Source organism: Trachypithecus francoisi, unplaced genomic scaffold (assembly GCF_009764315.1).
Source record: "Trachypithecus francoisi isolate TF-2019V2 unplaced genomic scaffold, Tfra_2.0 Lachesis_group19, whole genome shotgun sequence".
Lineage (NCBI taxonomy): Eukaryota > Metazoa > Chordata > Mammalia > Primates > Cercopithecidae > Trachypithecus > Trachypithecus francoisi.
Genome location: NW_022681464.1, coordinates 40463520 through 40487681, shown reverse-complemented (window position 1 = coordinate 40487681; position 24162 = coordinate 40463520). Strand labels below are relative to the sequence as shown.

Below are 24162 nucleotides of genomic sequence, written 5' to 3'. Positions count from 1 at the left end.
TACTTATTAAATAAAAATAATCAGGTTACCACGCAGTACATACAGTAAGGTTTTATTTTTGTATTTAAAAATATATACAAGAATAAGATTGTCAAAAATTTAAAACAGCAAATTTGACAGTGGGTGGGATAATCTGGGGATGGGGAGGTGGGAAGCTGTGGAAAAATATAAAGGCTTATTTTAAATAAAAACATGAAATTTAACAAATAACAAATAAGTTGGCCTTTAATACAAAATAGTTCTATACAGCTAAATTTAGCCTTTGAAGGATAAACCAGCCAACAACTCAGGACATTAATTATATTCCAATCTTCTAACCAAAATAGGTATGCGTTTGAGTCACTAAATTAAGGTGTAATTTTATATACAAAAGCCTTTTCAAATCTCAGCAAAGCAGGTAACTAAGTCATGCCCTGCTCTGAGAGAAAGTGGAAACTATTGTTATAAAGCAGAGGTTAATTTTCTTCAATGTTCACTGTGAAGCCTACACACACATATATATACTTTTTTGTGATGGGGTCTCACTATGTTGCCCAGGCTGGTCTCAAACTTCAGGGCTCAAGGGATCCTCTGCCTCAGCCTCTCAAAGTGCCGGGATTACAGGTGTGAGCCACCACACCCAGCCCGTATGTATACATTTCATAAAAACAACAATAGTAACAACAGTAAAAACAGAACAACTATCCAGGATATGATATATCTACATTTTTAAAATACTCAATTATTTTGCCCAATTATAAAGTAAATAATCACACATCCAAATCATGGCCATTAGTATATTACAAGAGAAGCCATTCCAACACAATGAGCTACCTTGACCTAAGTGTCATAATGGTTTATTCTAAATTCTGTGAACCAGAAAATAATAAATATGCTATAATAAATGATGGACTAGTTACAGAAAATAATGACAAGAGATGCTTTAAGCTTAAAACGAGGCATTGTAACCATAAACAGCCAAGGTTTGAGTAGAAACAAATGTGTTTTTCACTATTCTTTCTATTTGTGTAATGGATTTATTCACTTAAAGAAAAAACAGACCAAAAACATAGGTAGCCAATGTTAATTTAGGCTTTTTTTTCTGATACCAGTCAAGAAGCTGGCAACTCTTTCATCGATTTTCTCTATGGCAATGTTCCTAATAAATATATTTGGATGATGACAAAAATTTTATCTGAGAAAAGGAACAAAATAACTCTTCTCTCTTTGTTAATTATCAGAGATTTTTCAGGTCCTTCTTCTATTTTTCTATCAAAAGAAGTGTCAAATTTGGGATACTGTGGGAGCCATCATTTTATGCCTGGACTGTGATGGAAAGGCAAAGAAAGTGTCAAAAAAAATTCCATTACAACTCTGAATTGATATTTTAAAAAGTACAAATCTGGCACTTTTGATGCTGTTTATCATATCTTTCTTGATAAAAAAATGTAATTCTTAACTAATTATGTTAACCAGGAGGATTTTATTATTTTATCTATTATAATTATAATTATATAATACATATTACTAATATCAAGGAATAATTATCCAAAATGAGGAAAAAAAATCTGTGACAAAAGAAGAATAAATTAATTCATTTTTTTCCAGTAAAAAATATTTATTGATTGTAAGAATACCTTATAATAATAACATTGTTTACCAGGCGCTCGAAATTGTCTCAAGTGCTTTACATATATGTGGTAGGTAGTCCTTGCATTGTTATAAAGAAACACCTGAGACTGGGTAATTTATAAAGAAAAGCGGTTTACTTGGCTCAGGGTTCTACAGGCTTTACAGGATGCATGGTGCTGGCGTCTTCTCAGCGTCTAGGGAGGCCTGGGGAAGCTATGATCACAGCGAAAGGTGAAGGGGTAGCAGGCAAAATGGGGGCAAGCAGGAACAAGAGAGAGAGGGTTGGGAGGAAGGACCGGATCTTGTGAGAATTCACTATCAGGAAGACAGCACCAAGCAGTCTCGGGGATCCGCCCCGATAATCCAAACACCTCCCACCAGTCCCCACCTCCAGCACTGCGGATTACAATTCAAGGTGTGATTGGGCGGGACAAATATCCAAACTATATCAACACATTAACTAAGCGAAGCCTCATAATTTTACACTGTGGAAGGGGTCTGTCACTATCTCCACTTGACAAAAAAGGAAATCTAATGGTATGGGTACCATAGTGGCCCATTTCAGCTGATAAGGAAGTTTACATACAGAGCGGTTGGTCACTTACCCCAGGTCAGAAAGACAGAGCTGGAACTCAACCCAGGCAGTCTCGCTCCAGAGCTGGTGTGATCGACCACAATGTGCCACCTTCTCTCCAGATGAGGGTCATCTACCTGCTGTAAATAAAGGGGAGAACAAATTCTCACTGTCTGTCTTCACAGATCTTGCAGTCTGCTCAGGGAATGTCATGAATCGGTCATTACTGAGTGACCAGCGCTGGGGTGGGAGAATATACAGGTTATGTGGAATTTAACTGAAATTGAGAGGTGCAAGGGGACAGCCAGCTTCCCCTGAGGAGGTGAGTCAGCAATTGGGCTTAAGGAATAAAACAGGCCTTAGTAAAATGAAGAGATGGGAAAGAGGAATCCAGGCAGATAAAACAGCCTGTGAGAAGGCATGGGATAGAAAAGAGCTCTTTGCAATCACAGAACTCAGAGTGAGGCCACGCTGGGGCCCGGTGAGGTGAGAGGAGATGAAGCTGCTAGGTAGGCAGGCGGCACTTCCTTCCTGGGATCCACTGTGCATTTATGCATTGCGTCTGCGGGGAATGGAAAGTCACTGAGATGTATCAAGCAAAAAAGGGACCCCTCTGGATGGAATGCGGAGGATGAGACAGAAGGCAGCAAGGGTGGGGAATAGTCAGGAGGCCACTGATAGACCAGGCAAGAGAAAACAAAGGTTTGGAAACTGCAGGACAGAAGAGGTGGGCATATTCAAGACATAATCTGAAGACAGATCTGGCCAAACCTGATAAGCCTCCAGGTGAGTCAGGGCCCCACAGGAATCTATGCTATGTGCACATAAATATAGGTTTTAAAGTTGACACACTGGGAGAAATGTCCTTTTCTTATAGATTTTAAATTCTAGATTAGCTTTTGAAAATAAACATTTTCGTTTTTATTGATCAATGAGGTAGGAAATATGAGAACACTAACAAGTTTACTTAGAATCTGATGACTGAGTCAGGGCAGTGGCTCACACCTGTAATCTCAGCACTTTGGGAGGCCGAGGCAGGCGGATCACGAGGTCAGGAGATCGAGACAATCCTGGCTAACTCAGTGAAACCCCATCTCTACTAAAAATACAAAAAATTAGCCAGGTGTGGTGGCGGGCGCCTGTAGTCCCAGCTACTCGGGAGGCTCAGGCAGGAGAATGGCGTGAACCTGGAAGGCAGAGCTTGCAGTGAGCTGAGATCGTGCCACTGCACTCCAGCCTGGGCGACAGAGCGAGACTCTGTCTCAAAAAAAAAAAAAAAAAAAAAAAAGAATCTGATGACTGAACAGTTCTCTGGAGCAAATTCTTCCCTTTAAAATGTCACTGATACACTATTTACTGAGGAAACGACTCATAATTTAGTATCTTACAGTTCCAAAGAAACCCATCATGTTTCTGAGATTCCTGTGTGATGCCTGCGTGACACCTGTCTGAAATCCCTTTTCACAACATCTCGGGTCTGGCAGAGTCTTGCATCAGCCTCTTCTCCTGGGGACAATCCACCCCTCCCCGACAAACAACTGCATCAAGCCAGGTAAGACAAGATCATAAAAGTGAGGATTAGGTCAGAGACAGAGACTGACAAGATCTAGGAGCCACACAGTCAAGATTATACGATACTATCACTACAGACATTGGCTAGTCTTGCTTTGACCTGAAGTGACCCCAACTGACTTCGTAAGAGTATTATAAAGGTGCATTAAAAGGGTAATAATTCAACCCATGGATTATCCATTTTAGATCTATAAAATGACTGTTCAAGCAAAAAGCCCTTTGTCTGGCCCCTGTCTTGATGAGCTTTGCTTCTTCCCTTTCTTCCCTAAACATAAAATTAGTTAGAGGAAACTCAAGTCTCTGCTACCACAAAACATCAGGGACCACCCGCAAGGATAGAGTTCCTGAAATCAGTCAAAGTGAAGGGTTAACACTGCATAATCAGCTACTGTTAGATATCAGTGGGACCTGAATATATAGATACATGACTTTAAAGCCCCAGACAATCCAAGGGGACCAGTGAGTGTCGGGACCCAGCCCATTGTTTGCCCTAATACAAGATAGCTTTGTGCCTGTGGGGATTTATTTTCAGAAAAGACAGCCCTTTGGGTTAGCAGTGACCTTGCACCTAAATCCCAAGTACAGTAAAGGATACGATCATCATCCATCACCTAACAAAACTGGAGGAGGCTCACACCAACAGAATCCAAGGTAATTGGAGAAAGTGGTTGCCTCCTGTAGAAACTGGGCTTCTGATCCCAGTTTCTAGCTGAATGAAAGATAATCAGTGATCTCTTTTAGGAAAAATTAAAATGAACTCAATCTCAGTAAATGAAATATGAGCTAAAATCATGGATTTTCATGACCAAAAGTGTGACTGTCATTTTAAAAGAGGAAAAGCATAACTCAGATTAACATTCACTCCAGTTACCAGCATTGGCTTAAGGTGATACAGATGTCAACAGCTGCCAACTTACATGTATCAGTCTTAGGTTGTATTGTGAGCATTTCTTGCTTTGTAAAATTTGACAAAGAATTCGCTTTTCAGATAATAAACTTCAGCTTACTGCTGAGGTTGCATGAGTTGCCCCAGATCAGAAAATAACCTCACTGGTTTCGGTCTCCTAGAGTGCTCTTTTCACAGGCTGGCATGCGTCAAGCAAAGAACAAGGAGACATCAAGTGCTAAATCTTTACAGTGACTTTACGATCTGCAGTTATGTGGAAGGTTTATTGATCAATCACTGCTGCTTGATATTTTGCTGCAAAGGGCAGCGCTTACTCTGGAACTTTCTGGTATCAGCAACTTGGTTAAATTTTTATTTTAATTTAGGGACAATTTCAAAGAGACCACTCTGGGGCTAGTTCCCGCCATGTCAAACGTAACACGTTCTGGAGTACGGGGAAATCACTGAGAGCTCAGTTGTTTTAAAAAAAAAATAGGACTTCACTTAGGGAGAAAGCAGGATTGTAGGATCTAGAGAAGGAAAAGGAGGAGGAAGAGGCGGAAGAGGAGGAGAGGCTTCACATTTGAGAGCACTTTCAAACTTCTGTCATTGCTCACCGTAGGTAGCCTCATGAGGAGGATGGTTGTGAACGTCACAGTTTTCAAAGTCCTTTCACCAAATTATTTTATTTAATCCTACCTATTCCATAAGATACTCATTGCCATTCCCCATTCACATAAGAGAATTGAGATTCAGAGAGATTAGGCTGAGATCACACAGCTAATAAAGCAACAGCACGAGGCAAGAACTTAGGAGGCATTTCAAGAAATCTTAGGTTTATTTGACTTTTTGCTTAACATTCACACTTTTCAGTGCCAGAATAACAGCATCAGGAGGAAGAGATTTATGCTGCAAGGGTCAGTCTCCAGTTTGTGGATGAGTAGGCATTGGACACCAGCAGTGTGTTTTGCCAGTCATTGTGTTAGCAATGATGGCTCCTTTGAGAAAACATGGAAAGGTCTTCCTTGCAAAAAGATCCTTAATGCATAAACCAGATAGCTATTTTTGCAGAATCCAAAATTCATTTTGAAAGCTACACACTAATGAGATAAATTTAAAAGAAATGACTCTTTCCAACCACCTCAACATTCCGTTAAGGATGTGCTGAAAACCTTTAAAAGTTAGAATACCTAAAATCTTTATCAGAGCTATATTTTTTCATTCAATTCATTGAGCTTCATTGAAATGTCCCAAATATCTATCTATATATTTGGAGGGATTTATAGAAAATAAAATAACAACTTTTGCACTTGCAAATATAAGTATCTTATGTATTGTCACTAAGCACTGTCATTAAATAATTGTAAGACTGGCCTCAGTGAAACTTGCTTTCTAAACAGTTTTCAAATGTGCACTCAGAGTCTTCCAAAGTATGGAGAATGAGGCACATTAAAAATGTGATGACTAATCGATGCTGAAAACTTGTCCAATGTCTATGAGTTTCCATTTCATTTTATACAAATGTTTTCTGAGGACTTATGGCTTACAAAGGACCGAGTTGGACCGAGGTCTTTAATAATAAAAGAAGAGCCTTTATTTCCCTTGTGAACTGAGTGGCTGCCTTTAAAAAAAGAAGAAGGTACTAGATTTAAAATTTCCTGAGCCCCTCTAGTGAGTTATTTCTGCTTCTGTTTTCATAAGAGAAAAATATGTCTAAAACCTGTGAACAGAATAGATGATTTTAGAGACTATGTTTGGAAATATTTCTAGAACTTTTAATTTTAATGCCTAATGGTACGTAATTTGGTCTGACAAGTGGTTAATTGATACCTGATAGCCCCTGTTTCCAGATTACTTACTCTAGGTCATAATCATCAAACACAATGAAGCTCAATGAGCTGAATGAAATGTGTTTTATTCTGTCTTTACATTTTTTATAGCCTTTTACTATAATCTGCCTTTAATGTGTGTGCAGAATTCCTTTCTGTGAAATCTTTCAGGTTAACACCATTTGGCCTCAGACCCTCAAGTCACATTGGCAACCACTTAGCATGGGTATATGCATAGTTACTCCTAAATATATTTCTGTATTTTTGTAATTTCATCCATTAATTTAACCAACGTTTATTGAGGGTCTATTATATATCAGGCTCTGCAGTAGGCACTGTGGAGTCAGCAGTAAACAAAACGGGCCAAACTCTCCCTTTTCACGGAGTTTATAATCAAGGCAGGGGGACAGGGAGGCTGCAGACTATAACTGGATCAAGACAATATATGGTATGGTAGACTGTGATACATGCTATAGAGAAAAGCCAAGCAGGTGAAGGAGAGAAGGTAAATTGGAAGGAGGGCGTGCAATGCTAAATATGGTGCCCAGACAAGACTTCACTGAAAAAGACACGTTTGAGCAAAGACTTAAATTTAGTGAGGAAGGTAGATATGAGGCTACATGGGGAAGAACGTCCGAGGTAGAAGGAAGGGTAGGAAAGCCAGCGTGCTGAGGAGGGGACAGGTGAGGAGCAGTAGAAGACAAGGTGAAAGGGGTAGATCATTTAGGATCTTCCCATGTGAAGAGCAAGGAAGTGAAATGTGGCCTATTTTGAAAGTACTACTAAGGTTACTGGAATGACAATTGTCTTTAGGAGAATAAGAAAGGGGTGGTGCAGGGGATCAGTTAGGAGGCTATTACACAAGTCCAGACAAGGCCGGCCACAGTGACTCATGCCTGTAATCCCAGCACTTTGGGAGGCAGAGGTGGGTGGATCACCTGAGGTCAGGAGTTCGAGACTATCCTGGCCAACATGGTGAAACCCTGTCTCTACTAAAAATACAAAAATTATCCAGGTGCAGTTGTGGGTGCTTGTAATCCCAGCTACTAGGGAGGCTATAGCAGGAGAGTCTCTTGAACCTGGGAAGCAAAGGTTGCAGTGAGCCGAGATTTCACCATTGCACTTCAGCTCAAGTGACGGAGTGAGACCCTGTCTCAACAAACAAACAAACAAACAAACAAATGTCCAGACAAGAGGTGATGTTGGCCAGAGCCAGGGAAGTCATGGTGGAGATGGTAGAAAGGGTTGAATTCAGGACCTATCTGAAGGTACAGCAAACAGAATTTGCTATAGATTGGATACAGGATGTGAGATAAATAATATTATGAAGGATAATTTCAGGATTTTGACCTGAACAACTGCAAGGGCAGCAAAGTCATTTTACTGAGTGGGTGTGGTCAGAAGCTGAGGAGGCAGCAGCAGAACCGGGGCCAAGGAGACATGTCGCAGAGGCTGTGGTGGAGCCAAAAGCCTAGAGGCAGGAGGATCAAAGGTGCAGCAATTGGGGCAAGAATGAGGAGGTGGCTGATGTCATCAGAGATTATTATATAAGTCCAGATGGAGCAAATAAGTCAATATACTCGATAATGGGAGTCAGGTTTCTCTCTGTTAGAGAAGAGATTTATGAATATAGAAAGGAGAAAGGCTAAAAAGAATTCTGATGTGTTGGCTTGGAATGGAAGGTATTGATGTGAATCCACAATATAGAGATAGTTATAGAGACATAGAGGTACATATATATTTATAGATGGATATAGATACAGATATCTACACATATAGTAACAAACATAAATGTGTATGTGTGGTTGTGTGTGACCCTGTATCATTTATTTCCTAACTGTGTCCACCGAAAAGGCCTAAAAGTCTGACACCCCAGTAGTAGTAGCCAACCACGGGCCCAGATCTGGTGTGTAAATGCCACCCTCCACTGAGAGGAACCAGGCCTCTTTGGAGAGTGGGCTGATTTCAGGGCAGGGGCAGGGACAGTACAAAATGAACCTGGAATGTCTTGATGTGCCAGAAAATAAGCGGTTGCTCAAAGAACAACGGGAACATGTCAGAGGGACCTAAAAGCCAGCTTGAGGAGATACCCACTTGCAAAATCTGGGACAATTTGGGTATCAAAATAAATAATGAAAGTAATGGAATGCAACCCATAGAACAGACTAGAAGACCATAAGCCTAGACTAAAATAAGTAAATAAGTGCAGGGAAGGCCAAGATGTTCTTTATGGAAGGATACCAACTAATAAATGCAAAAAAAACAAAGGTGCAAATGGAAAATTGCCATTTGGCAGCCATCACAGTGGTGGTTGATTTAGGCAGGTGTTATCAGTGCCTGCCAATACTAGCTGAGTGAAGGTTCAATGTGAACAGAATATGGGCGTAACCTCAGAGCATATTCTAAAAAATACTTATTAATTACAAATGGGAAAATGGTGACTTTAAAATGGAGAATCACGGTATCCACTAATCCAGATGTTAAAAGTTAACATCATAATGGTGGTTCTGTTAAACTGATACCACGTGCCTTTTAATGTCACGCACTCTCAGGGGTAAAGTGTAATTTCTTTGATGTTCTTGACAAGGATGTATGGCCTGGATCAGATATGAAGAAACAACTGATGTACTCAAGTTGAGCAACAGCTTACAGAATGAAAGGTATATGTTTTTAAAGCCATCAAGGTCATGAAAGTTGGGGAAAAACTGAAAAATTATAGCAGATTAATGGAGAATAACAGGAGATGTCAACTAAATGTAATACGTGATCCTATGCTGGATTCTGGACCAGAAAGCAAAACAGACATTCAGGGGAAAGTTGGGAAAATTTGAATAGATTCTATGGATTTGTAGATGGTGTTATCTCAATGTTGTATTATGCTTATGTTAGAGAGAATCCTCGTTTGGGAGAAATGTATACACTGAAGTACTTAAGGACAATGGAACAGCATGTTTGTACCTGCTCTTAACTGATTCAGAAAAAAAAAATATGAATCATGAGTATCTATCTAGCTAGCTATATCTAGAGATATATCAAATATAAAACAATAAAAATTGGGAAAACTAGAAGAGACAGATATTGAATTTCTTCACATCATTTTCCCCTATTTTTTTAAGTTGAAATTATTTCCAAATTTTTTTTAAATGGACCTCATTAGTTATTTAGTCTAATCTTCTCCTTTTACAGAAAAGAAAACATTCAAGGGCAAAACTAGGACTCCTCCACAAAGTTATGCAGAAACAGTAACATATGAAGATGCATGAGTTTTAGTTCTCAGGAAACTCGTTAAGTATCAAGAGTGTGATTTGCCCATTCAAAAGCTACACTGACAGCAGCACGTTGAACTGACATGTTTTGCTAGGACGACTGGGCTAAAGCAGTGTGTTTATATTTTAAGGAGGTCAGAGGCAATTTGGAGGGTAAGAGATGAGGAAAGATTGTGCAAGCAGATCATGTGAGGAGAGACCAAAGGGACAGGGCATGTTTAGCCTCAACAAAAGAGGTCATGCAGAGCATCTGTCATTTGTTTTAAATAATTTGGAATGCTTTCTTGTGAAATAGGGTTTACACATTTGGAGGACCACCATGGATAGAAACAGAACCAATGGGTAAAAAGGGGAGTGAGACACATTCTACCTTCAACTATGGAAAATGAAATTCCATAGTTTCGTAGTTGACTATGTTCAACTATGAAATAGAAGACTATTCAGGGGTAATGAGACTTTCTTTTTTCTTCTTCTTCTTCTTTTTTGGTAAGGATGGGGGGCAAGGGTGGGGCGAGGTCTCACTTTCTTGCTCAGGCTGGTCTCTTGCTCAGGCTGGGCTCAAGTAATCCTCCCACCTCAGCCTCCCAAAGTGCTGTGAGCCATGGCACCTGACTTGAAGGTAATGAGATTCTTATCACAGTGAATGCACAGGCAAGAGGGCCATTTGATGAAAATAGTCTAGTGGTAACAAGTGTTGGAAGTGATAGGTGACCTTTAAGCCCTTTTAAACACAGTTTATAATAGTAGCTACTATTTATTGAACGCTTACTATACGTAGAACACTGCAGATCTGCATTATCTCAGTCAGTCCTTACCACCGCTCAATCAGGTGGACACCCTTATTTTCTTTCCGCATATAAAGAAAATGTTTACATAAACTGTCCCGTATGCAAATCCAGCAAAACACACACAGAGGTGTTGGAGAAGCCGTTCCAGGTCTCAGCTTCTACACTGACTGCCTTCACATTCTCTTTTGTCTTCTCCTTCAGAATCTTCAGCCACAAGGGCTCCAGTGTGTACTGATTTCTCCCACTGTCAGCAGACTCCCATTTTCTCTCCAATCCTTTCTCATTCCTCCCTCTTTCCTACATTATACTTTCTCATTCACGCCAGTCTTCAAGCTCCGTCTCCAATACGAAGGAACATGGTTTTCCTGAGGAAGAACTTTTCATCACTTCTATGCTTGGCACAGCACTCCCAGAAAGAAATCCATCTTGTCAAGTCATGCTTCACCTGGCTATCAACATAACAGACACATATCTAGTTTAATAGTCACTACTACTCCCATTACCCACCCTTCTGCACCTATTTTTTTTTTTCCAGCTATTCCTCCAGTTATTGAGTCAATCTGGACTTAAACTTGAGCAAGCCACGCCTTAATTCTACTCATTGTTTTACCCAATTCAGTTCAAAGCGCTATTCATAAGCAAACATTTAACCTGGGGTATTGAAATGTCTTACTGTGAATGCTTTGTCACTAGACTGCTGTCTTCAGGAGTTTCAAGAGGAAAGGTGAGAACTAGTTTGCCTCTTTTGAGAGTGGCCAGAGTAAGCACTTGGCTGCAGAGAAAAAAGTTTGCTTTTAATTTCCAAAGTGGATCCAAGATGATAGGGTCTCATGTAACAAAATCTTTGCTTTGATGCAAGGAACCAGTGCTATGCAGCAGTCTTCCAAGTTACTTACCAGCAGTTGAAAGGGTGTGGCTTCTTGACTGGTGCCAAGTGTTTCCAATATGCCCTTGTATAGAGCCACCTCTGACTTCCTGTAGAAAGCCTGTTTCCTCTGCCTCAGCCTGCTGAGGATTCCACAAAACACAGCTAGATGTGAGCTGCATGTGCACACTCCAGTCTCATTTAGCAGTGCAACACCTGCACTCTCAAAATGTAGACATTTCCCTAATGGGCTATAAAATGTGCTATTTGGGCAGTTAATTTCAAAATGTTATTAAACTAATAGGCACTTGGCAATGTACCTCTTTTATGTAGATACACCCAAGAGTCAGACGTTTCTGGTTGATTGGATGGCTTTCCAGATTTGTGATTGTCATATTTTATAGCTTTTCATTCTCCAGAACGCTTTACCAAATCAGTTTTCCAGAAAGCACGTCTCCAGGAGCTACTAGGAGGCAGAGTGAGTGAAGACTGGCCTGAGTGCCCCGGGATAGACTGTGCAGTGAACTCTTGTCCAGGTCTTTGGGGTAGAGGTGGAAGGAAAAGAAAGATAATGTTCCCTTTGTTTACTTAGAAGGTCCAAGAGTTGTAGAAAGCACAGGTCTCGTTTGAGTGTGCACGGGCATACGTTCTCATGGCCTGGACTCACAGGCCACAGAATCAAGCAAACAAGCATGTGACATACTGAGCCTTCAGGCCTGGAAACCCCGTGGGCACCAGTGGGGATGGCTTTGCAGGCGCTGGAACTCCAGGATCCGCCGCTGCAGGGGTGCAGGCTGGGTGAGAAAAGGGTGCAAGCTGGGTCTACACTGCTCTTCGTATTTTGGCGCTTCATGTGAAGCTGGATGATGCTTAAATGAAACAGCCCCCAAGCCACTTTCTGGCCTACATCCCCAGACTACCACTGTGAAGTTAACTCTTTTCAGAGATTGCAAACATTTAATACCAGCAAAAGAAACCAAGTTACCAGGTCCCCTTAAGGCACACGAAAGGACATTTATCATAGCCTCTCCCTTCCCTCCAGTTCCTAGCTACACAAAATTGTGTGTGTGTGTGTGTGTGTGTATGTGTGTGTGTAAAATTCTTTCCCTGCTTGCAGAGACCGCTGGCTATAAAGCCCAGGGAGGCCTGTAAGGAGACCCACACTTTTGCGAGCGCGCGGCTCGGAGGCGGGCTCAGGGCGGGGCAGAGCGCGGGGACCGCCCGGGCGCCGGGCGCAGCCAACGAGCGGACGGGGAGGGCGGGCCGGCGAGGGCTGAGCGGCGCGGGCTGTCACAGGCGCCCTAAGCGCGCTGCAGGTGGCAACTTGGAGGTGCCGCCACCGCAGCTGCGGGAGGAGCCCGGGTCTGGCGGCTCCTTCCAGCTCTCAGGAGCTCTTTCCCGCCGCGGAGCCCGAGACTGGACCTCGGAGAATTCGAAGGAAAGAGCCCCTGCGGAGGGACCTGTGAGCAGCTCTACCTCACTCTGCCCTTGCGCTACTTTTTTTCTCCAAGGAAGGCTGTGCCCGCGGGCTGCCAACAAGCTCCGGGAGGCGCCCCAAAGGAAGGCTTCGGTGACCCAGGTGAGCGCCTTTCCCTTCCAGTGCCCCATCCTTCTTGGCAGTCGGGCGTAGGCCGGGAGCGCCGCCTAGCCCCGTGGGTAGGGGCGCGGGTGCGGGCCGCCTGCCCTTGGCTCGAGGTCGACGGGGGAGAAAGCGAGGAAGGGGCGAGGCTGGCCCAACCGGGGGCTGCCGGGCCGGGTCCGCCTGGAAGCGGCAGAGACTCTCGGACGGGCACCTGGAGACTAGGGAGGAGCAGAGAGGTGCTTTGAGGCGGACAGAGGGCTTGCGCCGGGTTTAAGCTGGCCGGGATCTACCGCCTGCGCTCTGTGCTGGAGCCGCCGCGGGAGCCGGGCGCGGCGCCTCTGCGAACCCCGAGCTAGTGCGCGGGGCCCGGCGAGCGCACCAGTCTTCGGTCCCTCGGAGCCCAAGGCCCCGGAGAACGTCATCCCTCTCCGCTTGGGCAACTCCTCCTCCGCCCCGTCTTGCCTCCACCCCTCCGCGCCCGCCGTTTAGCCTATTCGGAGACTCCGTGCTTTTTGCCAGCGCGCGCAGTGGTTGCTGCTGTCACTCCCCTCCCCGCCCTCGCAGGAGTTGGAGCGACCTGGGGTCTGGCCCCCCGGCCCCGGCCGCCTAGTTGTGGCTGGACGCGAGTGGGGCTGGCCAGTTTTTTGCGAGGAGGGCAGGAGTGAGCGCGGGCTCTCTCTCTAGTGCTCCTTCCGAATCCGTCCCCGCCCGCCCTGCAGCTCGAGAGAGAGCGGAGTGTCAGAAGCCAAACCTTGTTCGCCCTGGGGAAACTAGGAAGCCTGGGAAGGTGCGAACCTCGCGGATGAGGCTAGAGCCTCCGCCTCCGTCTCAGTGTTTCTGCCCTGCTTTCCTGCTTTCAAGTGGACAGTGGCTCTGACCTCCGCATTCCGGCTTGTGGCGTGGGGGGCGCTAGCGGCAGTGTGTATGTGTGTGTGTGGGGGGGTGGTTTGTAAGGATGAGCGAGTGCGATCCTCCGGGAGGCAGAGGCGCAGGAGCCCGTTCCCCCAGCCCGGCAGAGCCGCAGGGACCGCCACCCCTCTCCGCCAGCGGCGCGCAGCTGCAACCCGGCAACTCTGCGCTGCCGGTTTCGCTCCTCCCACTCCAGCTCCCGGTCCCCCCACCAACGCGGCATCCCAGGATTAAAATCATCTGGCCAAAGGGTGCGGGTGGGGGATCGAGGCGCTCTCAAGGCGAATGAGGCTGTTTTTCAAAATCCTGGGAGCGCCCCTCGCCCGGCGTTGCATCTTCCGGTGGCTGGGCTGTAAGGACCTGCGGTGGAGGCTTGGCGGAGGCGGGCCCGCGCTCCAGAGAGGCCGTCATGTCACCCGAGAAGCCGACGCTGGGGGCTGCTGAACCTCCGAACTCCCTTTGACGCGTCCTACTCAGAGCCGGGGAGCTCCTGGCTGCCTGGGGGAGCGCCGCGCGGGAGGTGGGGTGGCCTGGCCAGTGCTGCGGGAGGGCGCCCAGGGCGCGTCGGGGGCTGCGTGGGGCGGGGGTGGGGGGTGCTGGATAGCGCGCCGGGAGCTGCGGCGGGCTTGGGGCACCCGAGTGGCGCTGGAAGTTGAGCCGGGGTCCGCAGGGCTCGGTGACCGCCCTGGCGCCGCCGCTGCGGATTCGGGAACAGCGGCCACGCGGCGCGTTCGGCTGCCCCCTCGGCCCGCCCGCCGCGGCTTTTGCTTTCCTTCTGCAGAAGTGAAGCCGCAGCCTGGGCTCGCTCCGGCTGGCGACCTTTGCGCCAGAAAAGCCTGAGGTGCTGGAGGCGAAATCCTCCCGGGAGCGAAGGGCGGCGTCCACAAGACAAGGAAAAGGAAGACGCCGGGCTCCCGCGGGTAGCGCAGTCGCGGGAGGGCGGCGCTGAGCGCCAAGGATCCCCGAGGCTAGGCGAGGCAAGGCGGACCCAACCCAGGCGGGAGGTGTTGCCCTCGCCCTTGGCGCTCTCTCACAGGGAGCTGGTGGACCCCCTGTACCCGCCAGTCCGTAACTCCCGTGTAATTCCCTCTGAAGTGCATTGGATTAAGACTGGGCCAGGAGAGGGCTGGAAGCCACTAAATGAATGAAAGTAGAAACGGTGGTAAATCCCAAATCTAACTATGGTTTAAATCTAAATTCCACGTGATTGGAAACAGATTCTAACCTGGTAGAGCAGGGTCTTTATGTGGGAGCTCCTATATCGCATTCAAATAATGGCAGTTACTGACGGACCCCGCAAGACTTGCCCCTCCCAGGGTGTAATTGTGCTGCTTTGGGGGGTGGGGGTGGGGTGGGCTCCAGTGTGCCCATATCATTACACATAATCTAGAACGAGGAAAGATTGAAGTTCAGGTCGGTTCTGAAATGACCTTGGGAGTCTCCGTCTTCACTTTCCCTTACTGGCCTAGGCAGTTCCCAGTTGGATCAATTACAGTTCAGACTTAGTGACACCAAGGGGTCAAAGAGCCTCCCTTGTAACATTAGATAATAGTCTTCTTAGAATGTGTAGTAACCGTAGGAAAACATTCTCGGTACTGAGGAGCGGAGGTATAAAACCGAAAGTTTGCAGCTAGGCTATGACCTCTCAATCCCAGTAATGGAAACACAGCTCTCAGTGGAATGTAAGCTATCGAGGGCGGGGTTCTTTCTCATTCTTTTATTCCCAGAGTCTGGCACTTAGTAGGTGTTCAACAAACATTTGTGTAGAGCAGGGCTTATAATTAAAGACATTGCCCTGAAAAGACATTTAATAATTTTTAGGTCAATCATTATTAAAATCAGAATAGTAAACTAATTATATATCCCAAAGAGTTTAAAAATGTAACTAAACCATGCACACTGGTCCTCATGAGTTATGTTTTTAAACTCGTTGAGATTGGTGAAATCACTTCAAATAAGAAGGCACTTAAGATATTGGAAGTTTAGAAGTTATGGAGTGGTAGAGTTGCATGGTTAAAGTCCCTTTTTAATAGTCTCTGGTTGAATACCTATAGAAACGGGGATCTCAGTACTTTCAGAAGTGTTTGATTCCATTTTAGAGAAATTTTGTATTTAAATGTAAGGAACACAGGGATGAACATGCCATGGTTCACGTCTGCCCACATGAAACTCACATTCTAGTTGCTAGGCGAAAAAGGAGGGAAGCATTATGATTTTGATGCTATTGTGTAGATCCATGAGAAAGTTAAGGGATCTCAGCAAAGTGACCTCACACTTTGAACAGAAACAGCAAGGGAACTTCACGGAGGATGGGTCCTGTGGTCTGAATTTAAAGAGAAGTTCTCCTCGAGCACCGCATAAACAGACTAATGAGAAGTCCGGGAACGTCGGCCTGCATAGCTCTTCCTCCCTTCCAGTTCCACCTTCTGAGCTATAACACCCCGCCTTCTCTCTCTTCTACACACCCACCATTATTCTATTTAAGAGCAGTTTCCGTGTCTCTCTATTTCTTCTTTTCTCCAGGCCAAAGAGCCACAGATTCTTCATGCTCCCTCCGATCCCAGCTTACCCATTCTCACAATACACTGAACATTGGCATGCTTTCCTCTTGAGGAGTTAGGGAGGGAGAAACAAAAACTCAAGCAGGGCAGGATTTTTGTAGGATTTTAAGTGAGGTCAAGTTGGCTGTGAATAGTTTATTAAAAACGATCCAGGGAGTGGAATGAGTCACAGTCCACTCTGGGCAACTATTTCCTGATCTGTAAGGAGAATAATAATTTTCACCTACCATACTGTGAGAATTAATTTGTGACTTCAGAGTTATCTGAGTTACTTGGAAGCAAAGTGTGAGACCTAGCACATGGGAACATAGAATTTTCCAGGTCAGAGCTGGTTAATCAAGAATAGCAAGAAGCACTATTAGTAAGGAAATATGACTTTCATTGGAGAACTGCTAAAGAGGCTAGAGATTTTAAAAGGTATTGAAACCCACTATTTATGATAAAGACTAAAAAAATAAATGTAGCAATTAGAAAATGTTTATAATTCATCATTTTGTCAGGGAGTAGAGAAAACTGGAATTAAATACTCAAGTAGTCACCAGATCACTGAAGAGATGAAAATAATTTGTTTTGTTTTCATGCTAGTTCAGTAGTATGTGGGGCTTTTATTTGGGAGGATTTGGTGTCATGATGATGTCTTGTAAAAAAGCAGGCTGATTGATGTGTAGTGTGCATTCTGAAGTGCTAAGGTTTCCTAGCCCAAAACTAATGCAAGGGCCAATGTTCTAGTGAGATTGTGGTAAGAATTCCAGATGTGGGAGCTGAAAGGACACTGTCTTGGAATCCTAAATAATGAGAGAGTGAGCAGCTAACTTAAAAGCAGCGATGAGACAGGGGAAGGGCACTGAACATAATTGGGGCCGATTGGGTGCAATTTCAGTCAAGCAGCATAAATGAAGATCAGAATGGAGAAAAGACACGAATGGACAAAAAAAAAATGCATGTAGAACTTACAATGGCGACTTTGAAGTAAAAAGAGAGAGAAAGCTACCATTTCTTTGTGTGGTGGGAAAACAAGGGTGAATAAGAACTTGGACACCTCCCTTCTGAAATCAGCTCATTGTGTAAGATCTCTGAACCACCAAATCCTCATCAGTAAAATGGGGATAGGAATGCTTTATGGTGAGAAGTCAACAGAAGAACATGTAAAACACCTAGAACGTGGCCTGGCTTTTAGGTGAGCTGCTCTGGCAATAAGCTACTGGTTTTCTAGAACCAGGAGTGTCGGTTGGCTGGATGCATTATTGCCACATCTTTAACTCTTAGCCTTCATTAGAAATACAGTCTCACATTTGAAATTGGCAAGGGGGTATTTTACCCAGTTGTTCCCCAGTCATCTCAAACTGAATACGTCTAAAAATTTCATTCATCAATTTCATACTTTCCTCCCTTTCCCTAGGACCCACCATGTCCTGAGTCACCTGCATGGGAGACCTGGTCTTCATTTTTTTATGCCTTTCTCTTCTCACATTGCTCCCTGACAGACACACACCGCAGAAATGTCAGGGTCCCCGTGGTGGTAACTTCCACTGCCACTTCCTTTCTATCAGATCCCCACCAGTCCTAGCTCTGCTTCTTGCCATCTCCTGCTTGGATTGTTGCGGTAATTATCCCAGCTCACTTTCATTCTGTCTTCCTAACTTCTTCCGGTTCAGTTCTTTCACAGTGCTCCTTTGGTTTTATCACTCCCTGCTCCAAACCTCAAGCCACTTCTGTTTCCTAAAGTATGAGTGCAAACTCCTTTTGATTTGTATTCAAAGTGCTCTGTTTGCTGTCCTGTATATAAGTGTTCAGATCTCCCAAGGCCCGAACAGGAAACCCATGACAATCTCCCCAATTCCTATGCATGCCTTTAGGTTTGATTTCTCTGTCCTTCATTCACCCCATTTGTTTCTACTGAAATGCCCTTCCTCCTCTTTCTTCACCTTGAAATCCTGCACTCAAACACCACCTCCCTTGTGATGTTTTTCTCGATAATTCTCAGAAGATCTCTCTCTCTCTCATTTCCTTTTGTAGCTCTTGGCTCCTTCTTCTCTCGTGGCACTTATTATATATTTATTCTTTCGTGTGTCTTACTGATTGAGAGCTATGACTTCATCCAATTCACCTTTGTATTCTCCAGTAAGTTTTATCCAGAGTGGGGGCTCCACCGTAACTTGTCACTGAGAGGATGATTGTCTAGAGACATATGAGGAGAGTTTATGACAGAAGAAGAGAAGAATGTTGTTCCAATCCCATGTCAAGTCAGTATGAGGAAGAAGTAGCCAGGCCTTGATGAGGTCTTTAAAGATAAAGTGGAAAAACAGGCAATTATCTGGAAACTTCAAAAACCACCCTCCACCCACATTGGCCTAATTTCATGGATAATTTATGCTTTGGTAGCTGGAAGAATCTGTAAAATTGACATTCGTCATTATTGTGATGACATTATAGCCATGTGAGCTAGACAGAGCTTTCAAAAGTAGAATAGAATGTGGAGAGTCTAGCTGATAGTGATTGGACTGAAGGAAAAATGAGATATGCTGGGCAAGATGCCCATAAAGTACTGAATGCATTCCTAAGTACATGAGCGAGGCCAGACACTGTGGCTCACACCTGTAATCCCAGCAATTTCAGAGGCCAAGGTAGGATGATCATTTGAGGCCAAAGGCCAGCCTGGGCAACAAATTGAGACCCTGTCTCTGCAAAAAATTAAAAATTAGCCAGGCATGGTGGCACATGACTGTAGTCCTAGCTTCTTGAGAGGTGAGGCAGGAGGATCAGTGGAACCCAGAAGCTGGAGGTTGCAGTGAGCTATGATTGTGTGCCACTGCATTCCAGCCTGGGTGACAGAGCAAGACCCTTTCTAAAAAAAATAAAAAATAAAAAAAATTTAAAAAGTTTATTCATACTTTTAGAAGATTAAATTTCTTATGGTCTCATACTTTTTTATTACAAATGAAAAGATTGCCTGTAATCCCAGCACTTTGGGAGGCTGAGATGGGTGAATCACTAGTGGCCAGGAGTTAGAAACCAGCCTCGCCAACGTAGTGAAACCCTGACTCCCGGACTCTACTAAAAAATACCAAAATTAGCCTGGTGTGGTGGCTCATGCTTGTGATCCCAGTTACTTGCGAGGCTGAGGCACGAGAATGACTTGAACCTGGGAGGCAGGGGTTCCAGTGAGATGAGATTGCACCACTGCAGTCCAGCCTGGGTGGCAGAGTAAGACTGTCTAAAAAAAATAAAAAATTAAAAAAAATTAAAAGGTAAAGCCATACCGTTTCTCGTGTGTATACTGTATGTTTGGGGTCAGGTGAAGAAATAAATTATTATAAGAAGATGACCAGCTTCCAACTTTCAGGAAGAAAAATGCTTCCAAACTATTGAATATACAATAGCCTTCAAATTGAGAGGATAAATTCATCCTCATCAAATAGTTGTAAATAGTCTATTGCTCACTAGGAATGAACAAAAAGAAAAATACACAGGCATGATCAAGCACTGAGGTTTTGAATAGTTAGGAATTAGGTACTTTCACATAGTGTTAGAATTATGTACTGAAACCTCCTGGATTATGAGGAATTGAATGGCTGTGAGTGATCAAGAGCTGCTGTATCTATGTTGTATGGATTTTGACACATGGTATTTATAAAGTTTACACAAATATGTTATAAAATGGAAAAGATGTTGGCTATCCACTATGTGCAAACATTTGGTCACACGTGTGTGATTCATATCAAGATGCTGTTCCAAACCCAGCTCATCTGCAGCTTACTAAGCCTCTCTCGGCCTCAGCTTTCCCATTGGCAAATAGAAATAACAGAATTCCCTGCATCACATACAGGATGAAAAAAATGTAATGATGTCAACTATGTGGCGGTAGTTTGTGAGTGAAAAAGTGAGACCCAATATTTTAGTTACTGGTCTGATAGTTAAAAAAAAATCAGCATTATGCCATACAAATCTCTCCATCTCTGTAACTCCTTCAATATAAAAACAAACATGGAATATTCACAGGAACAAATTCAAATACAAACAAATGTTTAATCAGAGACCCATATTCACCTCCAAGTAAAAAACATATTTCTTTCCCCCAATAGTGACAGCATTCTGCAGAGCTAAAGAAGGAGACCAGGAGTCTGTGGGAGCAAAGATCATTTTGCAAAGCTAGAGGTCCAATTTAAAAGCAGTTGCTGCCACAGATTAAAACATATTTGCATTCTACCTAGAATAGTTGTCTCTTTGAACGTTGGGTGCCTTTTTCAGGTTGCTTTGTGAATAATATACACAAAATGAAAATGTTAAGAAAATGTAGCCTGCAAACCCTAAAGAGTAGAATAAACACGGTGATACAATGTACAATGAGCAAGATGTCCTTACTATGAAGCTCACTGCATACTGGGACGCATAGCAACTGCTAGACTCACCTTGCTGCAGTTTCAGTACCAGTAGGTATAGTTGACTATCTGGCGACAAGTCACCTAAGTTTGTTGAGTCTTCATTTCTTCTGCAAAACTACTTTAGTAATGCACATCTAGCAGAGTTGTTGTAAGAACAAGAAGTAATACTTAGAAAATGGCTAGCGTATAGTAAGTGCCCAAAACAAATGTACCAATATCTTTTTGTCATTTAATGCATACCTTATTAACATTTAATTCAGTCTGAAAGTCCATATTTAACAGATCACGTTTTACTCTCAATGTTTATGTTTCAAGCTCTTCTTGGCCCTGACTATGTTTATTTACTTTTTGATGATTTAAAAAAATAAATTTTAGTCCTCAGTATATTTAAATGTAATTTTCCTTTTGCCCTTTTTCATGTTAAAAAAAAATAAAATAACCAAAGCAAAATGCAGTTAGGAAGATAACCCTGATAATCCTACTGCAAAATGTTTCTGCATTCTGGAATCAAATAGAAATTAATATTGTGTTGATCTACCTCCTCTGTATCATTCAAGCAGAAAAAGTAATGAATATCACAGATATTTAGCCTTGCTTATTCTAAAGTAATCCATGACAAATTAATTTATACTTTTTAATCTTGAAGTGATCTCCATTGGTCATTTAATTACCAAAATAATCAGGAAAAACGGTTACACTTTCATGTTTTCAAATGGAGAGGGATGATCTGTTTTTCTTTCTTTCTTTCTTTTTTTCTTTCATGAGACAGGGTCTTGCTCTGTCACCCAGGCTGGAGTGCAGTGGCACAATCACAGCTCACTGCAGCCTTGACCTTCCAGGCCCAAATGATTCTCCTGCCTTAAGCCTCCTGAATAGCTGAAACCACTGGCACATGCCACCATATCCCGCTGTTCTTTTTTTTCTTACTTTTGTAGAGATGAGGTCTTGCTGTGTTTCCCAGGCTGGTCTGGAACTCCTGGGCTCAAGCAATCCTCCAGCCTTGGCCTCCCAAAGTGCTGAGTTTACAGACATGAAACTGCTTTGATCTGGTTTTTGAAAGAGTATTTTAATTCATAGTGGATACAAATGTAACCCGTATTTCCTGATTTATAGTAACTACACAACTTAATACCTATAATACAACTGTATTTCTTTGACTCTGTCACCACTCACAAAATAGTCATTCTAACCATAGTCAGATTTCTCCCAGCTGGGTTTAGGGATCCCTGGAGATCTGTCCCCTGCTTGCAAAACTGAATCCTCTCTGAGCCACTTAGACCAAGTGATTTTTACTTGCTCCAGTTTTGGCCACTATAGTGACACTTAACATCAAATATCTCAAAGGATGCTACTAAACCCATCGTGGCCAGCACCCAGCAGAGAGTCACCAGGACTGCCAGGAAGTGAGTGATGTGTTCTTCTGCTTCCCTGAGGTCTGGAGGAGATAGAGGTTCTGGACCATTGACACCTGTGGCCTCATGAGGTCCACCTGGCATATGTAAATGTTTAGACAAGGGTTACCAACTTGTAAGCTCAAGAAATTTTAAAATTTGTCAAATAAGCAATGGGGAACCATTGAAGGATCATATGCAAAGGAGTCATATGGGGAGATTAGATATGGAAAGGTTACTATGACTATGGGTGGGGAAAGTTTGATGGCCTAAGAGTACAGAAAACCTTGGCGCCAAGGTTTGTACCTTGATTTCCTTTTCTCTTTACCTGGGTTCCTTCCCAAAAGACTCCTTTTGTTTTCTCTAATAGTTAGATATTGGCATATCAAAAGCTAAAAGTATATATACCTTATTTTTAAAAAGTTCAGATGGCATATTTTTAAAAGATCGGATGGGGTAGATACTTTTCTCTCACAAAATGTATGAGTACTGGGGAATATTGTCATGTTACAACATCATCTACATTATTATAAAGGATGAGTAATTTGTACTATTCTTAGCTATTATTTGCTTCCTTTGAAAACATATTATAGATAGAAGAGGTTTAGGTAATGTAACAGTGAGTAATGTGGCTGAAGTGTACGCCTGACCTAGTTGCCAAACCTTTTCACTAAGTGAAAAAGTATCATGACGTTTTGTTTTGTGTCTGGTACTTTAATAGATGAATATACTCTTTCCTTTCAGGTTACTCCACATGTATTTTTCTGTAAGTGTACCATTGGTCTCTGTAGTATACAGTTAGAACATAACTGAGTGTGTTTCAGGAAAAGTAAGCAGCAGTGTCATTTTCCAGATTGTGGGTTCATCGTCACTTAATTTCCCTGGATGATAGTTTATTCATCTTTGTGATAGAGTTACAGCTGCTTCCGCTTTCAAATCTACAATCCTGAAGCATTGTCATAGATTAAAAACCTTTTGTTTTTTTTTAAACTTGATAACATAGCATACACTTTGTGATTGTTTTCATAGCTCAGGGCTGTTGAAACACAATTTTGACATGAAAAAATGAAAAAATCACTTTACACAGGTTTTGCTATGGAAAAAATACTAAAGAATTCTTTAATAACAATATTGTTATTGTTAGCTCAGGTAATATAGTTTTTCACCTCTGGATAATTGATCACATTGATCTGTTAACAATTAATCGGGGGGCGGAGCAAGATGGCCGAATAGGAACAGCTCCAGTCTCCAACTCCCAGCGCGAGTAACACAGAAGACCGGTGATTTCTGCATTTTCAACTGAGGTACTGGGGTCATCTCTCTAGGGAGTGCCGGACAATCGGTGCGGGTCAGCTGCTGCAGCCTGACCAGCGAGAGCTGAAGCAGGGCGAGGCATCGCCTCACCTGGAAGCGCAAGGGGAAAGGAAATCCGTTTTCCTAGCCAGGGGAACTGAGACACATAACACCTGGAAAATCGCGTAACTCCCACCCCAATACTGCGCTTTAAGGAAACAGGCACACCAGGAGAATATATCCCACACCAGGCCGGGAGGGTCCCACGCCCACGGAGCCTCCCTCACTGCTAACACAGCCGTCTGCGGCGATCTATACGCAAGGCAGCAGCGAGGCTGGGGGAGGGGCGCCCGCCATTGCTGAGGCTTAAGTAGGTAAACAAAGCCGCTGGGAAGCTCGAACTGGGTGGAGCTCACAGCAGCTCAAGGAAACCTGCCTGTCTCTGTAGACTCCACCTCTGGGGACAGCCCACAGCTGAGGTCCAATAGGGAAAGCAGCGGGGGCGGTGCAGAGGCGAACGACTCTGTCTGACAGCTTTGGGGAGAGCCGTGGATCTCCCAACGCGGAGGTTGAGATCCGAGAACGGACAGACTGCCTGCTCAGGTGGTCCCTGACCCCTGAGTAGCCTAACTGGGAGACATCCCCCACTAGGG

The 24162-nt window shown here is 43.7% G+C and overlaps 1 protein-coding gene across 2 annotated transcripts in view; it reads left to right on the top strand.

The window, feature by feature from the left end:
* The first annotated feature begins 12646 nt into the window (after positions 1-12646).
* The window catches only part of EPB41L3 (erythrocyte membrane protein band 4.1 like 3), a 243028-nt gene continuing 231512 nt past the window's right edge, over positions 12647-24162 (top strand). Inside the window, exon 1 of one of the 2 annotated variants that reach the window (XM_033178269.1) lies at positions 12647-12970. The gene's annotated coding sequence lies outside the window, so the exon portion shown is untranslated. The remainder of the gene's footprint in view (positions 12971-24162) is intronic. The other variant, XM_033178260.1, reaches the window with a different exon arrangement.